Source organism: Citrus sinensis, chromosome 9, assembly GCF_022201045.2.
Source record: "Citrus sinensis cultivar Valencia sweet orange chromosome 9, DVS_A1.0, whole genome shotgun sequence".
NCBI lineage: Eukaryota > Viridiplantae > Streptophyta > Magnoliopsida > Sapindales > Rutaceae > Citrus > Citrus sinensis.
In genome coordinates, this window is record NC_068564.1 from 4,606,155 (window position 1) to 4,612,357 (window position 6,203).

Consider the following 6,203-nt stretch of genomic DNA (forward strand, 5'->3'; position numbering starts at 1 on the left):
AGGAGGTGGACCATGTCTCTACTCTCCCGGGCCTAACAAAGAACCCCCCACTTTAACAACAGAATAGGCAGCATGGTTAGTAGATCTCCTAACAAAAGAGAAAGTAACATCTCCTAAGGATTGAACTAATGCTCTACAATCACCAATAATAAGGCCGAAGCCATTAGGACTAAAACTATCAACAGACAAAGCATTGAAAACTTGTAAGCTGTCTATTTCAACAATAATAGGAAGGAAGGGTAATCCCTTGAGCCAACTGAGAATCTCTCGCACGCCAATAGCTTTAGCTTTCCGAGCACCAAAACTGCCAACAAGACAACCACTCATGACATCTATAAATTTACCCTTAGAGTTTTAAATTACAACCCCATAACTAATTGTGCCACTAGAAGGAAATGTTGCCACATCGACATTGCACTTAAACCACCCCACGCAAGGCCTTTGCCAACACATCGCACCATGAGAAAATGAAATATAATTATTATAAAACAACTGAAGTTTTCTCACAGATTGCCACTGAAAAAGAGCCTGGCTAGCTAAATTAAGAACACTAGACAACCTCTCATTTTCGTACTTCCAAACCTTAGCATTTCTATTCAAGCAAAGACTCCAAGAAGTCATGGCAACATGGTCACAATCATCACTGCTACATTAGGCAAAAATAGCCTCTAACCAATCCACAAAATACAAACAGCCCCCTACATAACCAATTGGAGACTAAAGCCAACAGGATTTAACAAATGAACAATTCACCAGACAATGGACAACAAATTCATCATATGCGTTACAAAGGGGAAAAACAAATGGTAACTCAACTTGATAGTGCCGTAGATTATCCGCGGTGGGCAAGACATTAACCACCGCACGCCAAATAAAATTTTTACTTTAGTGGGAACTTTAAATTTCCAGATTTTTGCCAAACATTGCTAAAAGGAGGCTTAGAGAGGTAATCTAAATTTTTATAATAGTTGTGATTAGTATACGTAGCATGGTAATGCACGTTAATTATCAAATAGTTTAGTTGTCTACTGAGTTACAATTAGTATTTACTAAAACATTTTAGTTTGCTTGGTTATAAATTACACCGAACTATAACATTTAGAATCATATTTGAGTTTAACATACAAGTTTAAAATATAAATAAACTAATACTGAGATCTTAAAGTGCGGAAAAAATTCAGGAAAACTTCAAAACTATAGGGTTTTTAAGGCTTATAACTTGAAGGGCTTATATATTTTCCCAGACATTCCCACACTTTAAAATTCCAGATTAGATATATATATATATACACTTGTGAAATGCAGATTTGAGCTACGTATCACTAACTTCCATGCACTAACTAGCTGGAAAATAATTAAACGTTACAAACTTCCATGCACTATAAAGACGCAAAAATTGCATTGGAGTTCATAATTTTTTTTTTTAATTTGGTTTCAATCATTTTGTAGCTACCTGGCAGCAATTAACTTGTGCCGAAATTATTACGTAATTGCAAATCTCTTTGATTGATATTTATTAATTACAATCTTTTAAGAAATGTTATTAATTATATCATAGGAGTCAGTGAATCCTTTGGTCTCACTTTGCGTTCTTTGGCATGATAATTGATAATGACGGATTTGACGAAAAATGTTATGATTAATCATAGATTACTTCTGTTAATGCTAGCCAAACTCAACCACAAAGGGGTGATGAAGTAGCTCTTAGGGCAATTAGTTCTCGAAATGTAACTAGGGGAACTGGTGCTAGGGCTGCTAATCGAGGAACCAATATGGGGGATGTTGCTGGGTCGAGCAATCTACAACGAGTAATTGATGAGGGAGATCCCATTATTCGTGAGATGGCTCATAATGCTAACCCAACGATGCAGATGCTGGCTAATATTATAAGGACATAGACTAGACTATTGGAGGGGATTGCTCGTAATGAAGGCCAGTCTCATAATGTTGGAAATGTGGGATAGAGTAGTTTTGCTAGTAATAAAGGGAATGTGACACTGGAGCAGTTTCAGAAATTAGGGCCATATGCTTTTCATGGGACAATTGATTCTATGGTTGCTGAGGCATGTCTTAAGTAGATCGAAAAGATATTGGATGCTATTAGTTGTAGCGATGAGTTTAGGGCGGTCTTTGTCACATTTGTTCTTCAGGGTGAGACAAATCATTAGTGGAAAGCTACAACCCAAATGTTGAGGAGGAGTCTTGATACGAGAACGATTACATGGAAGCCATTTGTTAACACTTTCTATGAGAAGTATTTTTCGCAGAGTGTGGCTAACCAGATGGAGAGAGAATTTTTAGACTCGAATCAGGGGAATAAATTTGTGGCTGAGTATGAGAACAAGTTCAAAGCCTTATTTTTTTTTATTGATTTATTACGACATTGGTTGATACTGAGGAGAAGAAGTGTCGATATTTTCTTGAGGGACTGCGACCATCTATTAGAGACACTAGTGAACTCTTGAGGTTAAATGAATATGCTGATATGGTAGTTCGAACTTTTGAGAGAGAGAGGCGGCTGAATGAGTCTCAAAAGAGATGTGAGCAATATAATCAAAGGACTCGATCTGGAGGACCTCATGGTAAAAGCCCCAACAATAAAGGCGCCCAAACTAAGAAGAATAATGGTGGTGGCCCTAAGAATGAACATAAAAGTATTGATAGTCTTTTTTTCTAGAAGAACTTTCCACTATGTAAGACTTGTGGGAGGACACATCGAGAGAGTGCCTTCAGAGTACGGGGGCCTGTTTTGGCTGTGGACAAACTGGTCACATGGTCAGAGACTGTCCTAAGAAGTTGAGCCAAAGGAAAATGCCTAGAGCTCAGGGTCGTATTTTCACGATGATAGAGCAAGGTTACTTTGGTGAAATGTCAATATTCTGACTTAATTTTCACTTGTGCTGATTTTATTTTAATAAGTTACGTATGTTATTATTTAAAAAAAAGAATTTTCTTAAAGCTCACATTTTCTTACTTTTTATTTTTTAAAGTATTTATTAATTACTAAAAGTATTTAAGAGGAAATCATCTTTTTAAGAGGGAACCGTCTTTTATTTTCTACACCATTACAAACCCCTTAGAAAAAAAGAAGAAGAAAAAAACATAAGTCTTTGGAGAAGGAAAAGAAAGTTTTATAACTTCTTTCTTGGTGTTTGCCTTAAGGTGTTAAGTATTTCTTTGACTTATATGATTTATTTTTATTAATTGTTTGCTTTTAATTACTTGTAGTATGATTTGGGTAACATATATGTGTTTGTAATGCTGTGAAGATATGAACAGTTTGTATTCTTTACTTGAAATCGTTTTCTTTACTTAGAATCACATGAATACGTTTACAATGCGTGAAACTAGACATCCTAAGCTTTCCATTGATAGGTTTTGTGTTGAAATCCTCTGAGTATGCAAATTGTTACGATATTTCGAATTTGGGTTACTGGTGCTGGAAAATTCCGATTTTCAGCGACAATTCTCAATTTTTTGGAAATGTTTCCGTAAGATTACACATCTTTAAAAATTATGGCGATTTTTGTATCAACAGATATATGTCTCATATGATTGCATGTTTAATTTCGTAATTTTATTCATTATGGTTAAATTATTAAATATCATAACATGCCGTTGCTGCAGATCTTGAAACTGTTTTCTAGAATTGTAGAAGCTGAAACATGTAATAGTTTGGGCTAGTTTATGAATATTATATGCCATGATTAGATTTTATAATGAAATTTCAATCTTTCCTCTATCGTAAAATCTGGAACTACGATCTTTGGACATGTAAAATAAAAGATATGAAGTTTTGAACTTCTGTCTTTAAATCTGGAATTTTCTAGACATGTTAGATGTTCTCAGAAATAAAATGCTTTTAAAATAGTTTTAGACGTCCAAAAATTATGAATTTTAATTATATGCTTTTTGAATGTGTTTATTGTAATTAGAAAAAGAAACGGATTATTTCGAGTACTAGAGAATATTTTATGAAATTCCTAAGTGGTAAAGATCTATTTTGGTCAATGCTGGACAATTTTGTTACTTTGGTGAAATGTCAATATTCTGACTTAATTTTCACTTGTGCTGATTTTTGTGAAATTTTGTATGCAATGCTACGCATGTTCACAGTGCCTCTGTAAATTTTCATGGTTTCTGATATGTGTATAGGTTATTAAAAATCAGCATGTGCAGGATACTCATGTTATGTCTAGAATATGTATAAGTATTGAGCTAGTATAAGTGTCTATGATTTAAGGATGAATGAGATTATGTTTAAGGTTAGAGATAATATTGATAAGTATATTTTTATGATGATTATAGGACGTGGGTGAGCTCGTTGGTTTGTTCTTGAGGTATTGAATTGATTGCTGCGGATCAAGATAAGTAGATTCATCATGATCTGCTTTATAATAAATGCAATTTGTGTTATAACAATTATGTTTAAATGGAATTTTTTACAAAACAAATTTCTAAAATATTTAAATGAATTTTTTAAAATAAAAACTTTTAAATGAATTTATTAAAATGTATTTGAAAATATTTTTTATAAGAAACTAGTTTTCTTAAACAAAATGTTTTCTTAAAGAATTTTCTAAAAGAATTATATGATAAAAGAAAGGTTCTTAAATATTTTAGTAGACTTTAAATGGTATGTATGAAAGGATGTAAGGTGGATTCAAAAATAGTTTTGGCTCATAGTCTGTAGTAATGTATATGATGTTAATGTTATGATGTTATGATGTTATGTAATGCTATGACCAACTTGCTGGTATGATGATGATCTTTTGCACAATGATGTTATGAACAATGGGGGTATAGTACCCTGAATGAGGAACAATGCAGAGTATAGTACTGTGAATGATGAATGATGATGACTACGAGGTATGAGCTACTAAATATTTATGTTTTAATATTTTTATGAATGTTTTAATATTTTTAATGCTTTTACATGAATCCATTCTTATGATAAATGAAGATGTTATTATAAGATGTTATAAAATGTTTAAAGGTATAATGACAAAAGTTTTCAAATATTGTGCATGAATTTGCTTGCCGAGTTGACGACTCACCTCTTGTCTCTAATATTTTGTAGATTGATTGGAGATGTTGCTTGGGAACTTAGATTGAGATTTTTTTTTTAGTGGTTCTTTGGAGCTGTTTTAAAAATTAAATTTGATTAGATTTTTTATTTTGAATTAGAGATTTTTCTTTGCAGACTTTATTTTAGATGTTTTACGTAAGGATTCAGTTGGAGTATAAATAATGATTATTAATCTTGAGGTTTATTAATAAGAATAAATGATGCGAGGTTTCATTCAAATTTTACCCTTGTGCTTTCATGGGTAAATTTTTTGGGTGTTACAATACAAAAATTAAAAATAAGATATTTTTCTTATACTTTTTGTTAGTTTTAACATTTTTCTAAAAATAGATAAGTATTTTATGTTCCCAAGATTAATTATCAAGAAAATAACCCATTTACTCTTCTTCTCCTTTAATTTTTATGTGTCAAATGAGCTTTCAGATATTATGAATATAATAAAGAATAAATGGTATATATTGATGTCGCCTTTGTTGGGAGAACCTGTGCCTCCCGGTTCGAGCGGGGACTTCTAGTCTGGGTTGTGGTACGGGCTTAAAGGTGTCTCCCACAGTTGGGGCCCTCCCCAGGATACCTCGTGGATAAGACCAAAAAAAAAAAAAACTAACAACCTCCCTCAAAAGTAAATGTTTTTTTAAACTCCTTTAATTTTCTAAGCAAAAATTTTAAGTAGATCATAGCATTTCAAACATGCCATAAATTCAACATGTATCTTTTAAGACATAATAAAATGATGTGCGTTTTCTTAGTGGTATAGACAAAATTAATGCAAATTTTCAACTGTTAATCAATAATTAGTTACAAAATGACAAAAAAAACTCCATTGTAATTTGTGTACGTATGGTAGAAGAGTTGGTGAATTTTTTCACAGCAGCTTGACGTCTCATTTTATAAATGCCTTAAATGGCGTTCTCAGCAGAGTTTAATTGCTATGTTTCTTGATGTGTTTTTGCATTCTGTAGCAGTCAACGAATCCTTCAGCATCACAAAGCTGCTTGGCATCATATTGACGGCTTTGAAAATGATTGCAAGGATCATTATTAATAGATTTCCAAATCTTTGCTTTTGACAGATTTCAAGGTTTACTTTTTCAGCAGTCTTGAGACGAAGGGAA